Source organism: Cherax quadricarinatus, chromosome 7, assembly GCF_038502225.1.
Source record: "Cherax quadricarinatus isolate ZL_2023a chromosome 7, ASM3850222v1, whole genome shotgun sequence".
NCBI classification, from domain to species: domain Eukaryota; kingdom Metazoa; phylum Arthropoda; class Malacostraca; order Decapoda; family Parastacidae; genus Cherax; species Cherax quadricarinatus.
In genome coordinates, this window is record NC_091298.1 from 27176474 (window position 1) to 27190279 (window position 13806).

A 13806-nucleotide genomic window follows, 5' to 3' on the forward strand; every position below is an offset into this window, starting at 1 on the left:
AATGAATATGATATTGTGTATATGGACTTCAGTAAGGCTTTTGACAGGGTCCCACATCAGAGACTATTGAGGAAAATTAAAGCACATGGAATAGGAGGAGAAATTTTTTCCTGGATAGAGGCATGGTTGACAAATAGGCAGCAGAGAGTTTGCATAAATGGGGAGAAATCAGAGTGGGGAAGCGTTACGAGCGGTGTTCCACAGGGGTCAGTGTTGGGCCCCCTGCTGTTCACAATCTACATAAACGACATAGATGAGGGCATAAAGAGCGACATCGGCAAGTTTGCCGATGACACCAAAATAGGCCGTCGAATTCATTCTGACGAGGACATTCGAGCACTCCAGGAAGATTTGAATAGACTGATGCAGTGGTCGGAGAAGTGGCAGATGCAGTTTAATATAGACAAATGCAAAGTTCTAAATGTTGGACAGGACAATAACCATGCCACATATAAACTAAATAATGTAGATCTTAATATTACGGATTGCGAAAAAGATTTAGGAGTTCTGGTTAGCAGTAATCTGAAACCAAGACAACAGTGCATAAGTGTTCGCAATAAAGCTAATAGAATCCTTGGCTTCATATCAAGAAGCATAAATAATAGGAGTCCTCAGGTTGTTCTTCAACTCTATACATCCTTGGTTAGGCCTCATTTAGATTATGCTGCACAGTTTTGGTCACCGTATTACAGAATGGATATAAATTCTCTGGAAAATGTACAAAGGAGGATGACAAAGATGATCCCATGTATCAGAAACCTTCCCTATGAGGATAGACTAAGGGCCCTGAAACTGCACTCTCTGGAAAGACGTAGAATTAGGGGGGATATGATTGAGGTGTATAAGTGGAAGACAGGAATAAATAAAGGGGATGTAAATAGTGTGCTGAAAATATCTAGCCTAGACAGGACTCGCAGCAATGGTTTTAAGTTGGAAAAATTCAGATTCAGGAAGGATATAGGAAAGTACTGGTTTGGTAATAGAGTTGTGGATGAGTGGAACAAACTCCCAAGTACCGTTATAGAGGCCAGAACGTTGTGTAGCTTTAAAAATAGGTTGGATAAATACATGAGTAGATGTGGGTGGGTGTGAGTTAGACCTGATAGCTTGTGCTAACAGGTCGGTTGCCGTGTTCCTCCCTTAAGTCAATGTGACCTGACCTGTTAGGTTGGGTGCTTTGGCTTAAGCCGGTAGGAGACTTGGACCTGCCTCGCATGGGCCAGTAGGCCTTCTGCAGTGTTCCTTCGTTCTTATGTTCTTATGTTCTTATGTACCAATCGTATGCCACCTCCGCACACCCATAGTCAAGAAGCCAGCCTCGTGTACCCTCTAAATCCCTGACATGGAATCTGCAATATCCCTCTGAAAATAATAAAAACCATCTTTTTCCTGCAATGTCTTTATTTCGCTGCTGTGTACCATAAAAAATCGCTACCAGTGCCCCGATTCTCTCCCTCACAGATAAATGCCTATATACCCATGATGTGTATACAAAATCCGTCACTAAATATCCGTTGCATTCTGTACCGGTGTTCCGACCCCCCGCCCCCTACATCTAAACTTAAAGCTCTTAAGACACTAATCCCACCCCCACCCACCATTCTTAAAACCTTACTAAACCACAACCTTACGGGTTCCAATCTCGTACAGAAATAAACTGCATGAAAGATCGTATCAAGATCCCCACACACACAACACTGCCCCCCCCCTCCTGCACGCGCCTATTCGCTAACACTTCCCCAGACGGCAATGTATTAAGTAAAAATTTAAACATTATCTCTCTGACCTTGGCCCGTAACCGTAACGCTTTTAAATGACCCCATATGTCCTTCCATGCATACATTGGATATATTCCTTCCACCTTGGCCACTACCTCCCTGCTCTCTACCAGTGCCAGTTTGCCAATCTTGATCTTACGTGGATCCCTTATATAAATTAGCATCCTCAACATGTCCTCACATCTCTTTACGTCCGTGCCGCTCATCCAACGTACCAGGTCCCTTCTTATCCAGGTCAAACCTGTGCCAGCCATTCTACCCTCCCTCAAGTAGCTATGCTTGACATACATGCCTAACATTCTATTATGCAGATTCATTAACCCCAGGCCACCCCGGCTAACCGGAAGAGACACCACATCCCTCGTTAACCAATCACATCCTGAACCCCAAATATATCTATATACACGCGTTAACATACGCTTCTCATCATATGGATGTAACGGATAAATACATGCCACATGCCACAACTTACTGAACAAAATCACATTCACCACAATTGCACGCTGATGTATAGACAAGCCTCCTTCCCTCAATCCTGTCAAACGACCTAAAACCCTCTCTACAGCCTCACTTGAATTCACCTTCCTCGCATCCTGTATGTTTTCCATATGCACAATCCAACACACCTTAATCTGATTTACTAAAGGCCAGCCTTCCCCTGACCCAATACCCCACCCGCACAATCTCCCACCGCCATAAGCATTGACTTCTCCTTATTGACCGTCATCCTAGTTGCATTCCCGAAACATTCCACCAATTCGCTCACTTTTCCTGAAACCTTTGCTCCACGAAATAAAACCGTCGTGTCATCCACGTAACCTATAATTCCTGATTGTACCCCCACCTCACCTTGCATTTCATCCTTTCGTACAATCCCCCGCACGGCTCTAAAAAATGGGTCCTGAATCAACGCAAAAAGAATTTGTGATACAGGACACCCCTGTCGCAATCCCCTATGCATCCTAACTACTTTTCCCAACCTACCATCTACCTGCACCCTAAATATAGCCTGCTCGTACAAAACCTGTGCCCAACTAACAATTTTCTTTCCGAAACCTTGCCACTGCATAAACTTCCATAATGCTTCTCTCTCCACACAGTCGTATGCAGCGTGCCAGTCTAAAGCTAATATTCCACCTTTAATACCCCTCCTGCTTTCCTCAATGAACCTGCGAATAATTCCCTGCCCCATACACATAGAACGTCTTGGCACACCATATTGTCCCTCGTCCAAAACCCTCTCCAAAACCCGTTTTATCCTATTTCCTAACATTTTCGCAAAAATTTTATAATCGCCACACATTAATGAGTTTGCCCTATAATTATGTATATAATTCCCAGATTTCTTTTTCGGGACCAGAACAACAACACCCGTTCGTTGTTGCTGTCCCATGATGCCACCATTTTTCATGGCATTAAATAACATCACTAAAAAATCACGAATACAATCCCAATTTTCCTTGTAAAAATCACAAGGGATTCCGTCAATCCCCGGTGACTTCCCTATACTCATACTCTCCACAGCCAACCTAATCTCTTCTTCACTTATAGGTCCAGTCAAATCCAACCTGTCCATGTACTCTAGATCACAACGTACCCATTTACCCATTTCTCCTAGCGCCCCCTTAGAAATTCCAGCATTTTTATATTGCAATTCATACCATGCGTCTACAAAGGCATTCATGCCTCCCAATGGCTCCTGAACCTCTAATCCCATTAATTCTGTCGCCCTGCGACGTCTGCCCTGCTCTCGCAAGACAAACGCCGAAGGACGGTCACCCAATAAAACCTCATCAATTCCACTCGCTATCCTCGCCGCATCAAAAATACGATTGTCAATGTCTCCAATTAAGCGTTTTAAATTTTCAATTTCAACCACCGGATACACTCCCCCACCATTCGTGGTGGGGTGTTGACGAGGGTGTTGTTGTGGTGGTGGTGGTGGTGGTGGGGTGTTGACGAGGGTGTTGTTGTTGTGGTGGTGGGTTGTTGTGGTGGTGGGGTGTTGACGAGGTTGTTGTTGTTGTGGTGGTGGTGGTGGTGGTGGTGGTGGTGGTGGGGTGTTGACGAGGGTGTCATAGTGGTGGTGGTGGGGTGTTGACGAGGGTGTTGTGGTGGTGGTGGTGGGGTGTTGACGAGGGTGTTGTGGTGGTGGTGATGGTGGGGTGTTGACGAGGGTGTTGTGGTGGTGGTGGTGGGGTGTTGACGAGGGTGTTGTTGTTGTGGTGGTGGTGGGGTGTTGACGAGGGTGTGGTGGTGATGGTGGTGGTGGTGTGGTGGTGATGGTGGTGGTGGTTTGTTGACGATGGTGTTGTGGTGGCGGTGGTGGAGTGTTGACGAGGGTGTTGTGGTGGTGGTGGTGGTGGTGGTGGTAGGGTGTTGACGAGGGTGTTGTGGTGGTGGTGATGGTGATGGTGGTGGTGGTGGTGGTGGTGGTGGTGGGGGTGGTGGTGGGTTGACGAGGGTGTTATAGTGGTGGTGGTGGGTTGACGAGGGTGTTGTGGTGGTGGTGATGGTGGGGTGTTGACGAGGGTGTTGTGGTGGTGGTGGTGGGGTGTTGACGAGGGTGTTGTTGTTGTGGTGGTGGTGGGGTGTTGACGAGGGTGTGGTGGTGATGGTGGTGGTGGTGGTGGTTTGTTAACGATGGTGTTGTGGTGGCGGTGGTGGAGTGTTGACGAGGGTGTTGTGGTGGTGGTGGTGGTGGGGTGTTGACGAGGGTGTTGTGGTGGTGGTGGGGTGTTGACGAGGGTGTTGTGGTGGTGGTGGTGGTGGGGTGTTGACGAGGGTGTTGTGGTGGTGGTGGTGGTGGTGGGGTGTTGACGAGGGTGTTGTGGTGGTGGTGGTGGGGTGTTGACGAGGGTGTTGTTGTGGTGGTCGGGTGTTGACGAGGGTGTGGTGGTGATGGTGGTTTGTTGACGATGGTGTTGTGGTGGCGGTGGTGCAGTGTTGACGAGGGTGTTGTGGTGGTGGTGGTGGTGGTGGTGGGGTGTTGACGAGGGTGTTGTTGTGGTGGTCGGGTGTTGACGAGGGTGTTGTTGTGGTGGTCGGGTGTTGACGAGGGTGTTGTGGTGGTGGTTGTGGGGTGTTGACGAGGGTGTTGTGGTAGTGGTGGTGGTGGGGTTTTGACGAGGTGTGGTGGTGGTGGGGTGTTGACGAGGTGTGGTGGTGGTGGGGCGTTGACGAATTATGGTGGTGGTGGGGTGTTGACGAGGTTGTTGTGGTGGCGGGGTGTTGACGAGGGTGTGGTGGTGGTGGTGGTGGGGTGTTGACGAGGGTGTGGTGGTGGTGGGGTGTTGACGAGGGTGTTGTGATAGTGGGGTGTTGACGAGGGTGTTGTGGTGGTGGGGTGTTGACGATGGTGTTGTGATAGTGGGGTGTTGACGAGGGTGTTGTGGTGGTGGGGTGTTGACGAGGGTGTTGTGATAGTGGGGTGTTGACGAGGGTGTTGTGATAGTGGGGTGTTGACGAGGGTGTTGTGATAGTGGTGTATTGTGTTAGTTGGGTGTTGACGAGGGTGTTGTGATAGTGGGGTGTTGACGAGGGTGTTGTGATAGTGGGGTGTTGACGAGGGTGTTGTGATAGTGGGGTGTTGACGAGGGTGTTGTGATAGTGGGGTGTTGACGAGGGTGTTGTGATAGTGGGGTATTGTGATAGTGGGGTGTTGACGAGAGTGTTGTGGTGGCGGGGTGTTGACGCGGGTGTTGTGGTGGTGGGGTGTTGACGAGGGTGTTGTGATAGTGGGGTGTTGACGAGGGTGTTGTGATAGTGGGGTATTGTGATAGTGGGGTGTTGACGAGGGTGTTGTGGTGGTGGGGTGTTGACGAGGGTGTTGTGATAGTGGGGTGTTGACGAGGGTGTTGTGGTGGTGGGGTGTTGACGAGGGTGTTGTGATAGTGGGGTATTGACGAGGGTGTTGTGAAAGTGGGGTGTTGACAAGGGTGTTGTGATAGTGGTAGCAAAGAAAACAAAAGCCATCTAGTGGTGGTATGCCGATATACATGGTCCAGTAAGGAAAGCCTCACTGTGGTAATGCGAGTGTGCCTGGTCCGAGCACCTCGCATGTGGTAACCACTCTAGCCAGCCAGACTGTCAGGTCGTCAGCTGGTGTACATCTCACTTTGACTTCTCATTCTCTCTCATACTTGTCCTCATTCTTTATTATTAATTGTTTATGGCTTGATATGAAATATGTTCCATTTGTAAATACGGTATGTAGTGATTTTTTGGTAAGATATTATATGTGTTATATATATATATATATATATATATATATATATATATATATATATATATATATATATATATATATATATATATGCAAGAAAGTCGCGAGAGCATGCGAAATATACACAAACACTGATCTCTGGCTGAAGGAGACTCGAACCTACGAACCTTAGGACAAGGTACGCAGTGCTTTACCAATCTACCCACACTGGACCAATACCTTGGCGTGTAGCATGCGCTACACGTTTGATCCAAGGCAGCCAGCTTTCAGGGAGAAGGCTTACAGCTTTTCATCTCATCCCCTGCATGCATCAGCCTTACTAGAGATTTGAACAATGCAAGGAATTCGCGAGAGCATGCGAAATATACACAAACACTGATCTCTGGCTGAAGGAGACTCGAACCTACGAACCTTAGGACAAGGTACGCAGTGCTTTACCAATCTACCCACACTGGACCAATACCTTGGCGTGTAGCATGCGCTACACGTTTGATCCAAGGCAGCCAGCTTTCAGGGAGAAGGCTTACAGCTTTTCATCTCATCCCCTGCATGCATCAGCCTTACTAGAGATTTGAACAATGCAAGGAATTCGCGAGAGCATGCGAAATATACACAAACACTGATCTCTGGCTGAAGGAGACTCGAACCTACGAACCTTAGGACAAGGTACGCAGTGCTTTACCAATCTACCCACACTGGACCAATACCTTGGCGTGTAGCATGCGCTACACGTTTGATCCAAGGCAGCCAGCTTTCAGGGAGAAGGCTTACAGCTTTTCATCTCATCCCCTGCATGCATCAGCCTTACTAGAGATTTGAACAATGCAAGGAACTCGCGAGAGCATGCGAAATATACACAAACACTGATCTCTGGCTGAAGGAGACTCGAACCTACGAACCTTAGGACAAGGTACGCAGTGCTTTACCAATCTATTAAGGCTGATGCATGCAGGGAATGAGATGAAAAGCTGTAAGCCTTCTCCCTGAAAGCTGGCTGCCTTGGATCAAACGTGTAGCGCATGCTACACGCCAAGGTATTGGTCCAGTGTGGGTAGATTGGTAAAGCACTGCGTACCTTGTCCTAAGGTTCGTAGGTTCGAGTCTCCTTCAGCCAGAGATCAGTGTTTATATATATATATATATATATATATATATATATATATATATATATATATATATATATTATATATATATATTGAGAGAAAGGTTGCTTTATTTCCTTGGATCAAGAGACCGTCACGTCTTTTAGGGTCATTATAAACAGAGTTGCTACATAGTATGGGCCAACAGGCCTCCTGCAGTGTTCCTCCTTTCTTATGTTCTTATAAACTTTCCCTCCAAGATCAAAGTTCTCTCTCTCCCACCCCTCTCTCTCTCCCACCCCTCTTTCTCCCACCCATCTGTCCCCCTCTCTCTCCCCCCTCTCTCCCAACTCTCTCTCTCAGTAACTTCCACAGTGGTTTATTGAATTGGTTGTGGATAGAGTGGAAACCCCGCAGTTGTGTGTGTACTGCCGCCTCTATGAACAATATTACTCTCTCTCTCTCTCTCTCTCAAGCACGATTTCAATTATGACCAAAAAATCACCTCCCCACTAACACTTGACAGCTCCCCACCAACACTTGACAGCTCCTCACCAACACTTGACAGCTCCACACCAACACTTGACAGCTCCCCACCAACACTTGACAGCTCCCCACCAATACTTGACAGCTCCCCACCAGCACTTGACAGCTCCACACCAACACTTGACAGCTCCACACCAACACTTGACAGCTCCCCACCAACACTTGACAGCTCCCCACCAGCACTTGACAGCTCCACACCAATACTTGACAGCTCCCCACCAACACTTGACAGCTCCACACCAATACTTGACAGCTCCCCACCAACATTTGGCAGCTCCCCACCAACACTTGACAGCTCCCCACCAACACTTGACAGTTCCACTCGAATACTTGGCAGCTCCCCACCAACACTTGACAGTTCCCCACCAATACTTGACAGCTCCACACCAACACTTGACAGCTTCCCACCAACACTTGACAGCTCCACACCAATACTTGACAGCTCCCCACCAACACTTGACAGCTCCACACCAATACTTGACAGCTCCCCACCATCACTTGACAGCTCCACACCAATACTTGACAGCTCCACACCAATACTTGACAGCTCCCCACCAACACTTGGCACCGCCCCACCAACACTTGACAGCTCCCCACCAACACTTCACAGCTCCACACCAATACTTGACAGCTCCCCACCAACAATTGACAGCTCCCCACCAACAATTGACAGCTCCCCACCAACACTTGACAGCTTCCCACCAATATTTCACACCTCCCCACCAACACTTGACAGCTCCCCACCAACACTTGACGGAGCCCCACCAGCGCTTGACAGCTTCCCACCAATACTTCACAGCTCCCTACCAACACTTGACAGCGCCCCACCAACACTTCACAGCTCCCCATCAACACTTGACAGCTCCCACCAACACTTGACAGCTCCCCACCAACACTTGACAGCTCCCCACCAACACTTCAAAGCCGCAGTGAAGTGATCCAACGTCCGTTATTCCACGTAGTGATCCAATAACGTACATTAATCCACGTACTGATCGAACAGCGTCCATTAATCAAAGTAGTGATCCAACAGCGTCCATTAATTAAAGTAGTGATCCAACAACGTACATTAATCAAAGTAGCGATCCAACAGCGTCCATTAATCAAAGTAGTGATCCAACAGCGTCCATTAATCAAAGTAGTGATCCAACAGCGTCCATTAATAAAAGTAGTGATCCAACAGCGTCCATTAATCAAAGTAGTGATCCAACAGCGTCCATTAATCAAAGTAGTGATCCAACAGCGTCCATTAATCAAAGTAGTGATCCAACAGCGTCCATTAATCAAAGTAGTGATCCAACAGCGTCCATTAATCAAAGTAGTGATCCAACAGCGTCCATTAATCAAAGTAGTGATCCAACAGCGTCCATTAATCAAAGTAGTGATCCAACAGCGTCCATTAATCAAAGTAATGATCCAACAGCGTCCATTAATCAAAGTAGTGATCCAACAGCGTCCATTAATCAAAGTAGTGATCCAACAGCGTCCATTAATCAAAGTAGTGATCCAACAGCGTCCATTAATCAAAGTAGTGATCCAACAGCGTCCATTAATCAAAGTAGTGATCCAACAGCGTCCATTAATCAAAGTAGTGATCCAACAGCGTCCATTAATCAAAGTAGTGATCCAACAGCGTCCATTAATCAAAGTAGTGATCCAACAGCGTCCATTAATCAAAGTAGTGATCCAACAGCGTCCATTAATCAAAGTAGTGATCCAACAGCGTCCATTAATCAAAGTAGTGATCCAACAGCGTCCATTAATCAAAGTAGTGATCCAACAGCGCCCATTAATCAAAGTAGTGATCCAACAGCGCCCATTAATCAAAGTAGTGATCCAACAGCGTCCATTAATCAAAGTAGTGATCCAACAGCGTCCATTAATCAAAGTAGTGATCCAACAGCGTCCATTAATCAAAGTAGTGATCCAACAGCGTCCATTAATCAAAGTAGTGATCCAACAGCGCCCATTAATCAAAGTAGTGATCCAACAGCGTCCATTAATCAAAGTAGTGATCCAACAGCGCCCATTAATCAAAGTAGTGATCCAACAGCGTCCATAATATATTTTCCAGAGCTAATACTAACAACCTGACTTTCTAGTATTAACTTATTGAAGACCTGACGCAAGATGTGTTTGATGCGAGGAAGAGGAGGGGAGGGGAGGAGGACACAAGAAGCCCTCCCTCCCACCTCTCCATCCCTCTCTCTCCCACAAATACCTCTCCATACCCCTCCCTCCCATAAATACCTCTCCATACCCCTCCCTCCCACAAATACCTCTCCATACCCCTCCCTCCCACAAATACCTCTCCATACCCCTCCCTCCCACAAATACCTCTCCATACCCTTCCCTCCCACAAATACCTCCAGTGGTGGTCACCACTGTGGTAAATCCTACAGGGAGCAATATTGAGTAGAAGCACCATTCACTGCTTCATATTGTGTGGACGGTGGGGGGCGCCGCCCCTGCCCACATCTTGCACCCATTTCCATATTACATATTCAACCCCCTAGTGAACCACACCACGACACTGCTGCTGCCTGCATAACTTTCTCTTGGATACACGCCCTCACCCACTCCAGCATACATATCCCTTGCACACCAGAGCTGAGGACACGTACATGATCTATGTATGTCTTCCATACATACACATGGGGACAGGAATTGTGAATCGTCCCCTGCAACCACATAAAGGAGAGTACACACACACACACACACACACACACACACACACACACACACACACACTTATTGAAGAGTATTCAAGACAGGATACATATCTGATCAGTCCCTCGTTGCATACGCAAGCTAGGGACACATACATGCTCCGTATATGCGTACCACACACACACACGGGGACAGGAGCTGTGAATCGTTCCCTACAACCACATAAAGGTGAGTACAGAGACACACACACATTATTGAACAGACTATTCGGGACAGGGCATAACACATGGCACCCGCTCCTGGCTCACCCATCCAGTACTGGTGATCCCAGTACTGGAGAGGCGGGTCCAGGAGCTAAGACAACCCCTACAACTATAAATCAGTGAGTACAAATGGGTGAACACACACCACATTATTAATTATTATTTTTGCCAGAAGAAATGGGACGTTTTCTCTAGACGCAGTGTTGGTTACATGCTTCTCTCAGTAGACCGTCTAACACAGATATTAATTATGTAATGACTTCAGCGGAGCCGTCCGTCGACAACGTAAACAAGCGTAAAGATTGAGACATGCAACATATGGGAATCTTTATTGAAGAAACGTTTCGCCACACAGTGACTTCATCAGTCCTTTGTGGCAAATTTATGATGTAAATTGATGATTAGTTGATGCGAGGTCTGGTTACATCTCTATCTGCTGTAGATACTATGGTTAGTGAAGAATTACATGTGAAACATCGTTATTTGTAGACGTTTTGCCCTCCAGTGGCTTTATCGATACAAATTCAAGGACATAATGGGAAGACAGTAGAGAACTACATACAAAAAACGAGGTAAACAGTCCCCCAGCCTTGGAGTTCGTGAAGATCACCGTAGAGAACAAAATGGCACAATACCGTGACTGAAACACAAATAACCCGCACATGGGAGAGAGGAGCTTATCACGACGTTTCGGTCCGACTTGAGCCATTTACAAAGTCACCCTTCAATATCAAAATGGTATAGAATACCGACAGATTGGTAAGTACTACTTACCAACCTGTCGGTATTGTATACTTACCAAAGCCACACTAGTAAATCATCCAAATCGGACCGAAACGTCGTCGAAAGCTCCTCTATGTGCAGGTTGTGTAGAGCACCGCAGTATTGAAGAATCCGAAGCACAGGCATGAAGACTGGGCCAGTAGGCCTGCTGCCATGTCCCGCCATTGTTACCCTCCTCCTTGATTCGCCGGTACTCTCCCGGCCCGGGTCTTTTGGCAGTGTCTGAGACCTATGTCTCCCATGGGATGAGGTACAAGTACCTCCTCATTCTCTGGGACCAACTGTCTCCATTGTTACGTTGCTCTATAACACCAAGAATGTGATGCACAACTACTCACATCTTCATCTAAGAGCCAAAAGGAGGTTAGCTCACTGCCATGTTCTTAGTTCCAACAGCATCTGCAAACAAGAATACCTGGAAGAATGCGAAGCCCTAAAATCCATCTACCTTATACGAAATTTTCCCCACACACGTCATCCATAACAAAGTATCGACCATATATAGTGTGACTTCTCCAAAACCCAGAGAACAGCAGACAAAAGATTCGTTCTTCTTCCAGGCCACAACAGTCCATCAAATCCTTCATCGAGAATAAAAAGAACTGGAAGGGCTTCAGTAACGTTGTGTCTGCATCCCACCATGCGGTAGCCGACACCAAAAATAAACTTGAAACACCTCCCGCATCCTGAGAACAAACAGCAGTAACACGAATAAGCGTGCAGCAATCACAACACCAACAATGCCTTTGTAGAAGGCTTCTGTAGTCGAATACAAGCGATTACACTCGACAGAAGAAAATTTTGAGGTGATCAGTCCCTCAGCTTTGTCGATACCGTTTACCATCAACAAGCATGGTATCAAATAGACGAAACACAACGAAGATACCTAAAACCAACTTTGGTATTCACATCAAATATTCTCTGATAGAATCAAGCTGCTGCCAGCTCTTCCAAACACTGAGCTTAACTTCTTACACATACAAGGTCATTAACAGTGTACCAATGTACATAAAGACTGATAGCCTAGCACCTACTGATAGCACAGCACCTATTATAGCCCAGCACCTGATAGCCTAGCACCTACTGATAGCCCAGCACCTACTGATTGCCCAGCACCTACTGATTGCCCAGCACCTACTGATAGCCCAGCACCTACTGATAGCCCAGCACCTACTGATAGCCCAGCACCTACTGATAGCCCAGCACCTGATAGCCCAGCACCTACTGATAGCCAGCACCTGATAACCTAGCACCTACTGATAGCCCAGGATCTGATAGCCCAGCACATACTGATAGCCCAGCACCTACCGATAGCCCAGCACCTACCGATAGCCCAGCACCTACTGATAGCCCAGTACCTACTGATAGTCCAGCACCTACTGATAGCCCAGCACCTACTGATAGCCCAGCACCTGATAGCCCAGCACCTACTGATAGCCAGCACCTGATAACCTAGCACCTACTGATAGCCCAGGATCTGATAGCCCAGCACCTTCAGATAGCCCAGCACCTACTGATAGCCCAGCACCTACTGATAGCCCAGCACCTACTGATAGTCCAGCACCTAATGATAGCCCAGCACCTACTGATAGCCCAGCACCTGATAGCCCAGCATCTACTGATAGCCAGTACCTGATAACCTAGCACCTACTGATAGCCCAGGATCTTATAGCCCAGCACCTACTGATAGCCCAGCACCTACTGATAGCCCAGCACCTACTGATAGTCCAGCACCTACAATTAGCCCAGCACCTGATAGCCCAGCACCTACCGATAGCCAGCACCTGATAACCTAGCACCTACTGATAGCCCAGGATCTGATAGCCCAGCACCTACTAATAGCCCAGCACCTACTGATAGCCCAGCACCTACTGATAGCCCAGCACCTACTGATTGCCCAGCACCTACTGATTGCCCAGTACCTACTGATTTCCGAGCACCTACTGATTGCCCAGCACCTACTGATAGCCCAGCACCTACTGATAGTCCTCTGCCTAACTTACCCTCCATCCAAGCGGTGACCTACTGTCCCGGTGACCTACTGTCCCGGTGACTTAATTAACTGCCCTTTTTGAATATACCTGAATATGCTTACATAAATATGCTACTGTAAACATATTTGTATATGCTAGTATATACATAAACATGCGTCTTTCCTGCCTCTGTATAATGACTGAAGAAGGTTGTTCAACGGGCGAAACGTTGCAATCATGCTTCTATAAATTAGATCCATATTTTACACTTTCCGACCTCACACTCTTCGTCTCCCAACGTTTCACTTATAATCCGTATTACTTAACGTTTCGAACCGAGACTTGGTTTACTTTCATGGTCGATATGTGACCATTTAAAAGGTCTGTTTCTAAGTTCTTCTGTATCTCATACCAAGTCTCTCTTTCTCTCTTAATTCCTCTCTGTATTTCTCCATTTCTTTCAGTATTTCTCGCTGTATTTCTCTC